Source organism: Tursiops truncatus, chromosome 8 (genome assembly GCF_011762595.2).
Source record: "Tursiops truncatus isolate mTurTru1 chromosome 8, mTurTru1.mat.Y, whole genome shotgun sequence".
NCBI lineage: Eukaryota > Metazoa > Chordata > Mammalia > Artiodactyla > Delphinidae > Tursiops > Tursiops truncatus.
In genome coordinates this window covers 13,017,879-13,034,182 of record NC_047041.1, presented here as the reverse complement: position 1 = coordinate 13,034,182, position 16,304 = coordinate 13,017,879, and the positions used below count along the sequence as shown (strand labels likewise).

At 54.8% G+C, this 16,304-nt stretch overlaps 1 long non-coding RNA gene across 2 annotated transcripts; it reads right to left on the bottom strand.

Annotated features, from left to right (window-relative positions):
- Positions 1-7,408: 7,408 nt before the first annotated feature.
- On the bottom strand, positions 7,409-16,054 carry LOC109550957 (uncharacterized). 2 transcript variants are annotated; one of them, XR_012333294.1, is made up of 4 exons: positions 15,941-16,054; positions 9,822-9,894; positions 9,231-9,402; positions 7,409-7,866 (listed from the first exon to the last, which is right to left on the bottom strand). It is a non-coding gene; the product is annotated as an uncharacterized lncRNA (long non-coding RNA). The 2 variants fall into 2 exon arrangements; XR_002177660.3 differs by lacking the exon at positions 15,941-16,054 and having other exon boundaries at positions 9,822-14,936.
- Positions 16,055-16,304: the final 250 nt, after the last annotated feature.

The following is a 16,304-nucleotide window of genomic DNA, read 5'->3' as shown; positions in this document are numbered from 1 at the left end:
CTGCCCTGGAGGCCCACTCTGTGTCCAGGAGGGGGCTGATGGGGTGGGTGCAGGGGCACGGCAGGCAGGGTGCTGCCACCCCCCCAGCCATGGGCCTAGGGGGAGAGTGTGGTGTAACTGACGGGATGGGACCAGACAGGGCTAAAACTCCATTATGGAGACATGGAACATCACCAGCTTGATGGAGGACAGAAAGCAGGTGCCTGGGGAAGGGGAGGGAGCAGGCACGTGGGAAACGCAGATCTGTTCGACTCAGGGACGCCCAGAATAGAAGGACTCCAAGAGAACCGCAGGCCAGGGCAGGAACGGATTCCTCGTGTCTGTAGGGTACTGGAGCCCTGACAAACTCCCCCAGGGGTCAGCTTCTGCGCCTCTCCCGATAGTCCTTCCTCCAGTCGGCACTCACCCTGGGCCAGGCACTGTGCAGGGACCCACTGGGGAAGCCAAGTGGAATGGCCTTGGCCCCTGTTCACCAGGCTCTCCCAGGCCAGGAACGCCAATAGAGCAAGAATTATAGTCATCGCCCCGTGTTACAGAGGATAAGACTGAGTCCCAGGACCTTGTGACTAGTTGAGAGATAGCTTGGGGCGAAGCTGCACCTCAGAGTTGGTGTCTTGCTGATAAAGATGCCAAGGCTTTCAGTACATCATTCCGCCCCTCTGGAGGAGGGCCCCCGGAGAGCAAAGTTGTGCTGGCAAAACCCTTCCTGAGGTCACCAAATGGTGAGATGTCCAGTGACAGAGCGCCAAGATGTGGCTGGAGAAGCCTGATGTGGGATGTCGGGGGCCACGGCGCGCCTATAAGGAGGCCACCACCTTCTGGGGACAAGGACTCCTATGAATTCAAATTCAAAAGTTTGACGGCGCAACACTGTATTTCATCTTCAAGTCTCCTGCTTGAGGACTCCAGCCTCCGTACAGCTCTCTGGTGCTGCCCTGCCCTTCAAGAGATCCCTGATTGTCTCCATAATGGTCCCCAGAACAGTTTGAAACCCGTTCCCGGGAGACAGCAGTGAGAGAAGCAAGGTACCACTGCCGCTCCGCGTGTGCCACCTGGAGGGAAATCTCGCAGGGCTACAGCCTGGTGGCAAGCGTCCTTTTCACGCAACTGGGGTGGACCAGCAAGTGCTCTCTCCATCCTCCCAGGCCCAGACAAGGGCCCGAGGCACAGACCCGAGCCGGGTGTACTCAGAGATGGACAGAAGGGGGCGCCCTCACCTCTGCCTTCTGCTCCTTCCTTCTCCCCACTCCCACCGGGCCATTGACCCCCAACCCAGTCCCACGATTCATCCCTGAGACAGAACTCGATGGATAAGGAGCTTTGTAAGTCTTCACATTCCTGGTGTAGGAGCCAGAGTCCCAGAGTCCACGATGGAGTCCCACTAGGCCAGGGAGGGTGAACTCTCTTCCTTGTAGACCTTCATCGTGGGGTCACTGCCCCTCTGTCAGAAAGGATGGACACTACTGCGCCCTCCAGAGAGCGGGGTCAGAAGGGGAGAGACCGTTCCATCTAATGCAACAAAAAGTGTCTGTTCATTCATTCACTCTTTTTTTTTTTTTGGCGGTACACGGACCTCTCATCACTGTGGCCTCTCCCGTTGCAGAGCACAGGCTCCGGACGCGCAGGCTCAGCGGCCATGGCTCACGGGCCCAGCCGCTCCGCGGCGTGTGGGATCCTCCCGGACCGGGGCACGAACCCGTGTCCCCTGTATCGGCAGGCGGACTCTCAACCACTGCGCCACCAGGGAAGCCCCATTCACTCCTTTAATAAATGATTATTTAGCACCTACTATGTGCCAGGTTAGCCTCCAGGAATGAACCAAACAGGCACGGGACCTGCCCGCAGGAAGTGTGCAGTTCAGGTTTTCGCACACCTACTATCTTGGAGGCGGGCAGTGAGATAGGACCCCTGCCCTGGGGAGCTCATGCTCCAGCGGAAGACAGAGCGCACACGCAACACCATACCAGGACGGCTCTGGCGGGTATATAACCTGGACACCAGCCCGGGCCCAAAGAGGCCGTGCCCACGACACACGGAAACTTCCACATTCTGAAAGGTGAAGGGTCTGTTTAGCCTTCCTCAGCCATCTCCTTTCTTCCAATACCTTTTGCACCAAGGTGGTTTTCCTGATATCAGACCTGAACCTTTCTAGCTATATTTTGAAATAATACACTGCTATTTTCGATCACCATGGCAGTCCTGCTTCCTCCAGGGAACTTCTACTTACGGGTGTATACCAAGGAAAGGGTGCCGGGGCTGGGGGCTGGAAAGGGGCCTGGGGGCTATGACCCAGCTCCACCACCTAAAGTGCAGCCCTGGGGCAGCACTTGACCTGTCCAGACCCCTTCATTTCCCCATGGGGATGATGATACCTACAATAGGTGACACGCAGGGTTGTGAGGCCCTCGTAAGTTAATAAACGCAAAGCACTAGCAACACAGGCAGAACGTAGCAAACCTCAGATTTGAACCCAGGTTCATTCTAAAGTCAGAAGCCCACACACTCCCCAGCTCTGGCTGCCACCAAAGCTCTTTATAGAATTTAAAAAACACACCGTGCGGCTTCCCTGGTGGCGCAGTGGTTGAGAGTCCGCCTGCCGATGCAGGGGACACGGGTTCGTGTCTCGGTCCGGGAGGATCCCACATGCCGCGGAGCGGCTGGGCCCGTGAGCCATGGCCGCTGAGCCTGCGCGTCCAGAGCCTGTGCTCCGCAATGGGAGAGGCCACAACAGTGTGAGGCCCGCGTACCACAAAAAACAAAACAAAATAAAACAAACAAAAAAAAACACACCATGATGACTCTCCTTGGAGACGTCCGGCATGGGAATGCTTCAGGCAGTGAGTCCAGAAGCTCGCGTTCCTCATCCCTCCTCTTTTTTGGGTGGTAGCCCTTCTCACCCTCCTCTGCCCGCTCCCCATTCCATCTGCCACCCAGGAGGGGCTGGGACACCCAGGACAGACCAGCTGTTGTTGCGAGATTCATTTATTTTAATCCAAGTTACATCTCCTCGGCTACATTTCCATCCTGAAGCCATTCATATTTCAGGACTATTGCTCAGCCCAGGGTAGCAGAGATGGGCCCCTCCGTGTCTGAGCGGCTGCTTCCAGTTAAAAAGTTCACCACAGAGAATTTGATGCCTAATAAATTGGAGACTTCCCTGCTTTAAATCATTTTTAAACCACAATTGCCGCACAAGATATAATTATTACAAACTGGTCTTTTGTAACAGAGAAATCTCATTAAAACGATTCCATGCTGAAAAGGCAGGTGGGAGGGGGAGGTGAAGGGGTGGCAGTGGTGGTTGCGGTGGCAGTGGTGGGGGCTCGGAAAGGGCTGGAGGATGCTCGTAATTACAGATTGATTATTTCTGGTGATTGAGCACAGAATATAATCAACTCAACATTTTCAGACCAGAGCAGAAGGGGTGGGGACAGGCAGATGACAAGGACTGAGGAATCTTCCATATCTTTTATTGTGAGCTGAGCAGCTGACTAAGGGGTGGCCCTGTGAGTGGGCTGGCGGGGCACGAGTGGAGCGACGCCAGGCCTCCTCCATCGAACTTCTGGCCTGTCCCTGGCCTAAGAGGGCGGCTGCAGAGTTTTCCAGGGGCTGCAGAGCTGTTTACTTCACCCTTACAGGAGAGCGGCTGCACCGCTGTTGGGACTGTGGCCAGTTGTCGGGGAGACAGGAGGCAGGACTTAAAATCAAGGGTTCACATCCTGGCTCTGACCCTTGGGAGCTGGTCCCTGTGGGGAACTGACTCAGCCCAAGCGCCCGAGCCTCCGTTTCCTGGTGAAATGGGTCTAGTCCTGCCCTCCCAGCCCTGCAGGTCCGCGGTGAGCCTCACCTGAGACAATGTATATGTAAATTGCTTTACCTGGCAAAGCACAGACTCTGGAAAATCTAAATTTCCTGACAAAGACCGGGCGATGTGGAAAGCAGGTGTCGAGTGAAATTTCGTTCCTGGGAGAAGGTTAAGAACAAGACAGATGCTCCTTTCTAAGGAAAGGTGCGGGGGGTCCTGGGGGGTCCTCCTCTGGTGCGGGGGAGGGGGCCGGAGGTTTGGTCTCTGGGAACCCCCAACTGGGCTGCACAGTCACTGCTCTGGAGCCAGTGCTGGGCTCCAGTGTGTTTATGGGGTCGGCACATTCACTGCCAGAGGCTGCGCCCCGGGCCGATGACCCCTCTTCCATCACCTGTCCAGTAGGTGCTGGGGAAGCCACAGGCCCATCTCCTCTCTGGGGCTCAGCCTCCACTTCTGTAAGTTGAAGATGATAATAGTAACTGTTTTGCTTCCTTAAGGAGGACGAAAGATCTGCAAGGTGGGATTATTATGATCGTGTTCAACATCATCCTTATGACTGACTGGCGCACGGTCCTGGAGGGAGAAGTGAAGGGGCAGGGCATCCTCCTAGTTAGAGGTCTTGCCTCTACTGTTTAGTCCTCCCTGAGGATTGAGAAGGAGGTGTTCAGGCTCTGCCTACCCCAGGCGTCCCTGCCTTCCACACGCACACCCCAAGCGCGTCTCTGTGATTGGCCGGTCAGCCCAGCCCCCTACAAGCTGGACAGGTTCAGAATGTGTGTGGTGGGTGGACAGGCGGCCAGGAGCCCTCCCGCGGGGGCAGGAGCACGCGGAAGGCACCGCGTGCGTGCTGGTGGGACGATGGGTGGCTACGTGGGCAGAGGGCCCCTGTTGCTCGGAAATAACTCGACAGCACAGCAGTGACGGGGACAAACGAGTCTGTGCAACCTAGGGTGGGCTGCCGCCTGAGGGTTGCCAGGGAAACCATGGCTGCTGGAGCCCCCAGCCATTCGCCTGTTTGCCATGGAGACAGCGAGATGAAGGCAGCGAGGGTAACAGAACCGGGCCCCACCACGAGCTTCGGGGAAACAGCGGCCCCCATGCCTGTTACTGGGGGAGGGGGCGGCCTTGGGATCAATTTTCCGATTACACAACCATGTTCAAATGTCAATTCCTTCTCTCCTGCGCGTGGGTTTCTCTCCCTCCGTGTCGTCAGTCTATCCCCCTCCTCTCCCCCGCTCCTGGCTCGCATTTCATGTTCGCGCAACACTGATCTTTGAAGAATGAAATTTGGCAACAACCGAGTGCCTAGTGTGACCTCATCCTGTCTGGTGTTTTCGGGAAAGACGCCTCCTGAAAGGCAGGGAGTTGGGGGCGGGGGAGGTGTGCACAGGGTCAGAGGCCAGGAAAACCAGCTGTGGGCCTTGTGGGCTCTCCAGATGTAAATGGGCCACCGCCCACACATGAGGGGCATGCAGGGTGGGGCCTGGGGCTCACGGAGACCTCTGGAGCCCAGCTCTTTACCATCTCTGGGGAAGACTATTAGCATCTGGCAGTTTCTAGAAAACCCTTCAAACTTTCTCTCATAGCACCAGCATGCAGGTTCCCTTCTAACTTCCGGGGTACCAGGAGGTGACTGGTTAAAAACTGGGCTGGGAGGGCTCTGTTGAGGTCATCCTGCCTAGCCCCAGTCTCCAGACAGGTCTCCCCTGCAGGGTCCAGGACAAATGACTGCCCCCTCCAGGGTCCACCAACCCTCTCACTGCAAGGTAAGCCTTGCTCTGGGGAAAAAGGTGCTCATTAGCTCCTTGAAATGAACACCCAGGCTTGTGTAGGTAGAATGACCCTTTCAGCCTTCTCCCCACCCCTGCCCTTTACACTGGTCTTTTCCCATTTCCCAGTCCCCCAAGACTTTGTTCATCTGGAAATGGTTTTTGTTTCTTTATGTTTATCATGAGTCATTGGCTATTACTCCAGGTAAGTGGAGAATTAGGAGCCACTGGCCAACTTATAGGCAACGGTTCCCCTCGTCAGCTCCTAGATACTGACCTCTGAGTGGTCACCATGCCCAGCCCACCACCCCCTCCAGCATGGCCCCTATCCCTCAGTTTGGTTCCTCACCACACTAGCATCCATAACCCTTCCCCGTCCTACTCTGGGTACCAAGTAGTTGGCCAGCACACCCAGCCCACTGGCCCCACTCCACCCAACGTTGTCCATCTGTCCATCGCTAGGCTCTCTGATTTGTCTCTGCTGTTTGATGTTCACACTGCCGGCTATGACAATCATATCTAATCTTTAATAATGCAATAATGGAACAGTGACTGGAGAGACACTTGGATAATCAGCTAGCACAGCTCATTAGTGGCACAGAACAATCACGGCGATGTAATAACAGATCCCAGGAAATTTCAATTAAACCTGGAATTTTGTTAGGGTTTCATCTTATTTTCAGCACAGCGAAGGACAGCGTAATTGCAATCAACTAAAGCCAATGCAAATCTCTTCCAAAAGCCCCTTCCCCTGGGTGTGCCAGGGAATTAAGTCCCGCTCTTCCTTAGCTCCTGCCCATCTTAATTCTGAGCAATTTAATGAACTCTTCTCTGCCCTGAAGAATGTTCCACGTGAGTCCCTGGCTCCTCTAAACAACAAGATCATCCTGGCCTCTGGCTGTAATGATAAAGATGATGAGGCTAAGAATTAGCATTCATCGAGGGCTCACGACATGTGCCCAGCACTGTGCTAAGCCCTTTAAATGATGCATCTCATGGAAAACTCACTGCAGTTTATTGAGGCACTGATGAATATTATCGTCATTTTACCTATGAAGTCACTGAGTCTCAAAGTTGAGAAATATGCCCTGGGTAACACATCTTGTAAATATTAGTGGTGCAGCCAGTACTGTTAGCCGGACCTCTCTAGGTCCAGAGCCCATGATTACTTGCTCACTTACGCTCTCTCTCTTTTCCCCTCCCTTCCTTTCTCTCTCTCTCTTTTTCCCCGTCTCTCTCCTTTCTCCTACCCCGCTCTGCGTTAGGTATTGGGGGAGCCTAGAAAATGCAGAAGAAAGGGTAACTCAAGGATTGTCCTCCCTAAGAATGTCATGTCGGGTCCTCGGTGTCCAGTTTAGGGTGGGCAGCTGGGGAGATGTTTAAAGAACAGTTTCCCTGAATGCTGCCCCCAAATCAAAGCACCAAATCAGAATCTCTGGGAATGGGGCCCAGGCATCTGTATGTTTTCAAAGCTGCTTTGGTCAGTTTGAAGCCCACTGTGCTCAAAACCTCACCCTGTGCTTCTCCACCTTGCTCTTGGGGGTGTGAACCTGGGCCATTGGCTCAGCCCTGCACCCCAGGGGTCTCAGACGGAAAGCGAATCAGATCAAGGCTCCTTCTGAGAAAGTGTGTGCTGACACACCTTCTACAACCTCAGCCCTGGCTTCCATTTCCTCATCTCTGATAGGAAATGTTGGATCAGGCAGGCGGTCCTTCAAATGTCTTCTAGCTCCGGCCGCCTGAGGCTTGAACAGAGGTTTCCCAAAATGGGCAATTCCTGGTCCCAAGTCCATGAATTGCCACAAGCTTGTCTGGGAGGAAATTCAGGGCCAGGAGTACCTTTTCAGGACCCCTTGTCAGTTTCTCAAAAGTCAAACCACATTGTTTCGTACTTGCCTTTAAATTGACTCTCTTTATTTACTTAAATGTTTTTAGAAACTAAATCTTACATCATTACTATATATGGAAAGCCATAGCCCCTGCCACAAATCGAAGGCAACAATAAAAATTTTACCATCTAAATTCATCTCCTGCGTCATCAGCAGTGTACAGACCACACCAGCTCCAGTCTTCTCTCCCAGGCAGCTCCTCCTTTCCTTAAGCGTGATCCTGACACCTAACAGCCTCCGGTCAAACTGCAGACCCACACCACTCACTCCTACAGGAAAGAACCCAGGGAGGGTCTAAGTCTTGAAGGATGGAACTGTCTTTTCACTCACTGTTTAGGAGGCTTGTCCTTTCAGGGGGACTAAGTCTGCAGCATTGTCCTTCTCTGAACCTCAGTTTTGACACCTGCAAAATGGGTATCATGAGACAAAAGTCACAACTTGGACTTCTTGGTGGTATGAGCTTGCTTTCTCCTCTCTCCCCAGCTCTTATCAACACAGGGGCAGGAGCAGAACTGACTTATGGAGAGGAAGCAAAAAAGGATGGTTGTGTGGTGATTGGAGGGCCTTCAGAAAGAAAGTCTTTGGACTACAAAGTAGCAACGCCTCCAAACTTGTGTGAGACACCTGATCTGTCACCACTGGCAACGTAAGCGTTCTGGGTTTCAGGCCCACCTAAACCATTTGGGCTCCGTTTCCTCGCCTGTAAACACTTGGTAAACCTCAGCTAGACACTAAAAGGGCTATGACCCCACCCTACCCTCTTGGAGCTCCCTTCCAGCCATGGGGCAGATACATGATAAAGGCGCACGCTGCACAGTGCTGAGTGCCAGCTCCAGCGGGTGGTCCCAGGGCAGGAAGGGGAGGACGCGGCATAGTTTCCCTCCGCAAACTCCCTCCTCTCCCCCTTCAACTTGAACAGTGCCTATACATGCCCTGCATAAGGTGTGAGCTGTCCATCTTGTCTATTTGGGGTCCACTTGTGAGTGGCAGCTTCCTAGAGGTGAAGAGCACAGGCTTTGGGGCCTCAACTTAAGATGTGTGTCATCATGGCAAAGTATTGACCTTTCTCAGATTCAGTTTCCTTATCTGAAGGATAGGGAGCCTCTAAGGATTACGTGAAGATGCTGTCTGCACAGTTATCAGCACAGAGGATGAAAGAGTTAGCCCTCCAGAAACACTACTTGGAGTTATTATTGTTTTTTCTGGTAGAAATTCTGGTTTTGGAATGCGGCAGGCCTGGTTCAAATGCCGGATCTACAGCTTGCTATGCACGTGATCTCTGAGCCTCGCCTTCGCATCCATAAAGAGGGGAGATAATAGTGGCCTCTCAGGCGAGGATATCAAAGCAAGGTCTTGAATGCCTTGAACCACCACCTTGGGCTGAGGGGAGGCCACGTGCCCAGCTGGCACAGGGCAAGTCTGGATAGGGCAAGTTCAAGGTTCACCTGTAAGCCCCCTTCCCCATCTACACTGCCCCACACTCAGCCCAGAGTTGCCCTCCTGAGGTGTTTTTGCTTTCTGATGGTCACTCTCAATGTCGTCCTGAGCCCCATGTCACTGAAAGGACAGACCCGTCCTCCATGGATCTGGACCAAGGCTGGTCACCTACTGTGGACAACACTGCTGTTGACCATGATAAGGGGCCTGTACAGTCCAGAGAGGAGGGGGCAGCTGCCCCAGGTGAGATCAGGGCGGGGGGCGGAGGGAAGGAGAGGAAAGGAGGAGGAGATAGGAAAAGATCCCCTCCCTGCTCATTTAAACCCTCACCAGCTCTTTGAAACTCTTCAAGAGGCAGCAGTGGTGCAGAGGAGAGACCCGGAACTTCTCGTAGAAGACGCGTGTTTGAAAAGCTTCTGCACTTGCTGCATGAAGCTGGACGTCCCTCCTCAGAGTTTTCTCATCTATGAAGGGCGATGGTGCAGCTCTCCTCCAAGGCTCACTGGGAAGAGTAGACGAGAAACTGGCAGAGGTACAGACTTCTTCTTCTTCTCTTCCTCTTCTATGAATCCACAGCTTTTCAGGAGCTGCAAGATTTCCCCTCCCGCCTCTGGGCCCCTCTTTGCCTCCCAAACCAGGACACGCTCACCCCACCACCCTGGGTGATGCAGAAGCAGATTTCAGGGGTCACGAACTCCCGAAACATTAGGACATTGTTGATGTAATTCATCAGCCATTCTCTGGGCTCTGGCCGGGGCAGACCTGAAGGCCCCTTTCTCAATGATTAGAGAAGGGGGAAGTGATTCCTGCCCCAGGAACATTTACATTAGAGCACGCCGTGGAAGGGCACACCCCCTGCTCCATGCCCACGGGCTGGGACATGCCCTCTCCTGACCCCACTAGAGCCGCCTTCTCCCTCACCTGGCATTTCTGGCCAGAAGCTGCTTGTCCTTGGTCCACGCTGCAGCACTGCACACCCCATACAAGCAAGAGCCTGTGGGAAGCAAAATCCTTCAGCAATTACCTGTGAAAATGAGATGGAGAGTGCTGGAGACAGAAAGAAGAATTTATTTATTTGTTCTCTATGCTTTGAGTTAGTTTTTAAATTGTCCTTCTGTAGACAAAGGCATCTCTCCAGCAGCTCAGCCCCAGATCACAGCTAATCTACATCCGGTGAATTAAAATAGCCTCCGAACCAGATGGAGACCTAGAGCGCACCAGGGAAGCAGAGCCGCTTCTGAGTGCTGAAAGGGGATTTAAATAGAGCCACGTGAAGCCTTCTTGGGATTTTCTGGGGCAAGAGCAGTGTAGACAAGGGAGACTGGAATTGCCAGGACTAGGAAGACGCAGGGATGTAGAAGTTAAGGAAGGGAAGCGAGTGTTCACTCTGGCACTTTCCCTATAATTTTCTTCAAAGCCTTGAGTGGAGCAATCCTCCCAGAGGTCAGGGTGTTGGTGTGTCTGCAGTGCTCAGACGGGAGCGGAGGATGGAGGTTTTGTGTGTTTCAGAGACAACATGGTGCTGAGGAAAAGCATGAGCTCTGGAGCCAGACCTGGTTTTGTGCTGCCCATGAAAACTTTGGATGAGATCATTTGCTCCCTTGAGCCTCAGCTTCCTGGTCTGTAAATTGGGATTGTAAATTGGGATTGGGATTGTGTATCTCTTAGGTTTTTTTTTTTTTTTGCGGTACGTGGGCCTCTCACTGTTGTGGCCTCTCCCGTTGCGGAGCACAGTCTCCGGACGCGCAGGCCCAGCGGCCATGGCTCACGGGCGCAGCCGCTCCGCGGCATGTGGGATCCTCCCGGACCGGGGCACGAACCCGCGTCCCCTGCATCGGCAGGCGGACTCCCAACCACTGCACCACCAGGGAAGCCCATCTCTTAGGGTTTTGATGAGGCTTAAGATATGAAATGTGAAGCACTGTGCCGTAGACAGAATGTTTATGTTCCCCCTTCCCCTGCCCCTCAATTCATATCTTGAAATCCTGACACTCAACAGCCAAGATGATGGTATTAGGAAGTGGGGCCTTTGGGAGGACTTGAGGGTGGAGCCCTCGGGACTGAGATACATGTTTTTATAAAAGAGACCCCGGAGAGCTCCCTTGCCCTCTCTGCCATGTGAGGACACGGCAAGAAAACAGCTGTCTATGAACCAGGAAGCAGGCTCTCACCAGATGCCAAATCTGCCAGCATATTTACCTTAGACTTCCAAGCTTCCAGAACTGTGAGAAATAAATTGTTTTGTAAGCCACCCAGCCTATGGTGTTTTTTTGTTGTTTGTTTGTTTGTTTTTTGCTGTATGCAGGCCTCTCACTGTTGTGGCCTCTCCCACTGCGGAGCACAGGCTCCGGACGCGCAGGCTCAGCGGCCATGGCTCACGGGCGCAGCCGCTCCGCGGCATGTGGGATCCTCCCGGACCGGGGCACGAACCCGCGTCCCCTGCATCGGCAGGCGGACTCCCAACCACTGCACCACCAGGGAAGCCCATCTCTTAGGGTTTTGATGAGGCTTAAGATATGAAATGTGAAGCACTGTGCCGTAGACAGAATGTTTATGTTCCCCCTTCCCCTGCCCCTCAATTCATATCTTGAAATCCTGACACTCAACAGCCAAGATGATGGTATTAGGAAGTGGGGCCTTTGGGAGGACTTGAGGGTGGAGCCCTCGGGACTGAGATACATGTTTTTATAAAAGAGACCCCGGAGAGCTCCCTTGCCCTCTCTGCCATGTGAGGACACGGCAAGAAAACAGCTGTCTATGAACCAGGAAGCAGGCTCTCACCAGATGCCAAATCTGCCAGCATATTTACCTTAGACTTCCAAGCTTCCAGAACTGTGAGAAATAAATTGTTTTGTAAGCCACCCAGCCTATGGTGTTTTTTTGTTGTTTGTTTGTTTGTTTTTTGCTGTATGCAGGCCTCTCACTGTTGTGGCCTCTCCCACTGCGGAGCACAGGCTCCGGACGCGCAGGCTCAGCGGCCATGGCTCACGGGCCCAGCCGCTCCGCGGCATATGGGATCTTCCCGGACCGGGGCACGAACCCGTGTCCCCTGCATCGACAGGCAGACTCTCAACCACTGCGCCACCAGGGAAGCCCGCCTATGGTGTTTTTGATAGAGCAGCCGGAAAGGACTGAGACACACCCAGGAACCGAACAAGTGCTTGTCCTCTATCCCGAGACCCCTTCCCTGGAGTCTCCCGTGGGGAAGGGTGTTTGAGGGGCATGGTCGACCTTTGCCCAATGGAGGAGGAGAGGTTCAGTTTGGGCCCCCTGACAGTCCTAACTCAAACTTCAGTTTCTTCTCTGGGCCAGCGTGCCCTATCCCAGAGCTCCGGTGTGGTTCCAGGCTGACAAACGAAAGTTCACTTCCAGACTCAGAGTCCTCAAGAGGGAAGGGGACGTGTCTGTATCCTCGCCACTGTAGCAACAGGGCCAAGCACAGTGCCGGTACACAGTAGGCGCTCAGTAAACAGCTGCTGATGGGATGACTGAGTGATTCCAGAAGAGGAGGAGGGGGAGTGTCCGCGTGAGTGTAGACTCCGACCGCCAGTGACACAGCTTTGGAACAAGGGAAGTGATTCTTATGGTGCACTGTGGAAACTTCCCAAAATGCCCTCATCCAGCAGCTGCCCCAGCTCAGCCCCAGCCCCAGGTCTGTCTGAGTCCCTGGCTCAGGGGTCACTCGGAAATGAACACAGCCAACCTGCTCTGTCTGAGTCTGTCTCCTCTAGCTCCTTGAGGGCAGGGATAATCTTGGGAAGCTCTCATCTCGGGTGCCCAGAACAAGGCCTGCTAGGTATTTGCTGGAAGGACAGTCAGAAAGATAGCAGGGAGGATGGGCGTGAGCCGGGGGCTGCATCAGGTGGGACAGGGTCGCTGCTGGTCCCAGGAGAGGCCTGAAGCCTTAGCTCCCACTGCAGCCATGGCAAGGTCTGTCTGGGGCCTCCCTTCCTGCCTGTTTTATCCACACCAAGCCCGATGCCTTGCTCTGTCCTGCACTCCGCGCCACACCTGCCCCTCAGCCCTGGCCTGACATATTTATCTGCAGCCAGTCCCCTGGGACCTCCAGGACCTAATGAACTGCCGAGTTGCTGGGGCAGCCTTTGATCCCAGTAGTGTGGCCGAGGAAATCAACACCATTAGGAGAAAATCTGGGTTGTGATGTGGAGATCTGGGAGGGACCTGGTGACCAGGTGACTGCTTGCCCACCTGCTGGGGGTGGAGCAGGGAGGGCTTGGCGAGCACCTTTGGTGACTGAGCCCTTCAGGTGAGCTGAGAGGGCAGCAGGCCCCCAGGGGCCTTGCAGGCCAGGACTGGGTTAGGATCCGGGATGAGCGTGACACCCTGAGAAGGCAAGGAGATGCTAGAAGGGAGAACCTCAGACAGAGCAGCACAGTTAAGCTGTGCTGGGGATGGAGAGGGGGCGGAAGGGAGGAAGATGGAGGGGGCCTGGTGGGCAGCAAGAATTAGAGGAGGACGCTGGCATGTAACAGCCCAGGGACAGGATGGGTAAGATGCCTGCCTGCGAGAGAAACAGAGAGAGAGAGAGAGAGAGAGAGAGAGAGACTCCAAGCTGATGAGCCGTGACGCCAGTGAGAAGTCTGAAGGGATGGATCCCAGCAGAGGGCGCGTTGGGGTCTCTGGGGGTAGAGGAGCTGGGAAAGGGGAGCCACGCAGACTGACCCACTGTGTGGGCCTGTCTCACGTACCCCTGCCAATGCCTGCTCACTTCACTCCACGCGCGGCCCATGCTTTCTCTCACTGTCCAAGTCCCGCACCTGCAGGCAGGACCAGGGCAGGACTTAGTCAATAGTTGCATCTGCACCAACTGGCTCGTTTTGCCAGCACCGTGTTCCCGTCACCCTGCTCCCTCCACCCTGGTGCTCACTCACCAAGTCTCCCTGTTCCCGCTTTACACCTGGTGGCAGCCTGTCTGCTGAACCAGCCTCCTCCCACCAGGCCCTCTGGCTGCGAACCATGGGGTTCCAGGGTCTCCCGCAGCTCCAGGCTCCTAGGAGGCAGAGGCTGGCACAACACAGGGTGCTCAGCACCCCAGCTCTCCCTGTGGGCTCAGGGCACAGCTGGGCCCCAGGCTAGACCCACACGCGGAGGGAGCCAGTGGTGGCTGCACAGGGAGGCCCGGCCTGCACCCTGGGCCTGCTCTTAACTTCAGGCAAGTCCCTGCTCCTCCCAGGTCCTGGGACTCCACACTTACAAGGTGAAGGGTGCTAACACTTGCCCTGCCACCTCACAGGACTCAACAGAACCCTTGAGTTAGCAAACAGATGGGAAAATACCACATAAGATGCTAGATAGATGCAGTTATTAAAGTCATGTGTACACGCTTGGCCCGGCTCCTTCCTCCATCCCCCTACATAGGAGCTCCTTCCTAGGGGCTGGGATGACCCTGGATGCTCTGGGAGAGGCACCCTCTGACCCTGAGGCCATGCATGGGCCAGGGTAAGGAGCAGGGCAGGGTCAGAGTGGAGTCATAGGAGGAAACATCACAGACATACACAGAAATGCACCAAAGGGCTCTGTGGCTCCCCCAGTCCCTGAAGTGGGGAGAGTCTCACGGTCCCAACTGGGACCCTGGACTTTGGTAGGAGATTGGTGACCCAGCCAGGGGGGGCTGAAGGTAAGCTCAGTGACCTTGGCCCCATTGGTCGGGGGTAGGGAGAAGACAGGCTGGGAGGAAGTGGTCCTGCACTAGTTGGAGGACAGGGTCCCTCCATCCCTTGTGCGGCCCTCAGACAGTAGGGGCTGACTTTCTTATGGTCTGTGGATATCCCGCCCCCCAGCCCGGAGCACCGAGGTGGAGCCCTCACCTGGGCTTCGCAGGCCGCCGCCGGCTCTCACACCTGGGAGAGGCGAGGTGGGAGCTCAGCGCTCTGGGCACCCTGACAACAGCTCTGCAGAACAAGTCTGGGTGTGCAAATGATCTCCATCCTTCACTGCTTTCTCCCCTTTCCAGCCGCTCCTGAGCCCCTTGCCAATAAGCGGGAACCATGGCCCCCATGTCGGGGGAGGGAAGGCGGCAGGTGTTCTAAGGCCTGGAGCCAGCGAGCTGTTCTCAGAGGGGGCAGGGCAGAAATCTGACGTAGGAAAGGACGCCAGACAAGGGGATTCATGCCAATGGGACTTACTGGAGGCAAGTCTGGGCAGGGCTGTTTGCTCAACTGCCTGGAAAAACAGCCCCAGCCTCCTCCCACCTCTGCCCCAGGAAAGAGCTCCCTTAGGGTTCTCAGCCAAGCCCCACGTCCCTTGTAGGGACCTGGGGCTCAGGACCAAGCAATGAGCAGGCAGACGTCGCTCCGTACAGCACACTCATGTCAGATTTCCCCACAGTGGCCACCTTCGGCCTCATCTCTGAGCTTCTGGGGCCCTCCCTCAGCCGTCACCACCGCCAGCAAATCTGCTTTTCCAATCAGTAATGAGAAGGTGGAAAGGTTTTTGAAGATGCAGTTTTCCCACTGTTTAACCACAGAATCAGGATGCTCCTGTGGCACACGTGAGGCCAGCAGCCCTGGAATCACAGCCACATCACAGCTGGGAGTATCTTTCCAGCCATTCACTGCACATCCCTCATAGACCAGAGGGGCAGGGGTACCCAAGGGCACACAACTGGAATAAACAGTTCCCGATCCCACCGGGAGCCCAGCCTGTCTCCAGCTCCTCCCTGCTTGAGGCCCCTCTTCCTGCCTGTCCCTCAGGGTCCTAGGATGTGACGTGCAAGGGCTGAGTGGTCAGGGGCTAAGGAAGACTCCATCCAATGCTTCCCAGAAGACATGCCTCTCAAGGAGTGGGAGAGGCCCTTGGGGACTGGAGACAGTGGCAAGACTAGAAAAGAGGCCAACTGGAGCTAGCACAGCCCTGGCCAGGGCCATCCAAGCCATTCTCCCATGAGTTGAGATGTCACGGAGGGGGCACTGGCCTCGAGTTGGGAAACGTCATGTGCTCCTTGGAGCTGAACAACCTTGTAGCTGCAAGTTATAGAATCTCTCCAAGCCTCCATGCTCATCTGGAAAATGGGCACGTACCTACCTCTGATTCACAGGGAGACTGTGCAGCAAGGTGTGCGGCTCACAGCAGGCACACAACCACGGCTCTCCTCTCCTCTTCGCTCCTCCCATCGCCTCTCTGGACTTCAGTCTCCTAAACTGTAAAGGTAGAAGTGAATTAAAATGGTTCCTATTGTCTCTCATGACCACCTTCTCCAACCCCCCGGCCGTTTTTTGAAATTTCTAGTGACTCGATGGAGGCAACACACACACTCTGCCTGACAGCCCTTTGCCACACACACACACACACACACACACACAAGGACACGCCAGGCACGCCGACTCTGTCACAAAATAGGATTTCAATCCCGGGTTACGTCTGCCCTGTGAATGTGGTATTCAT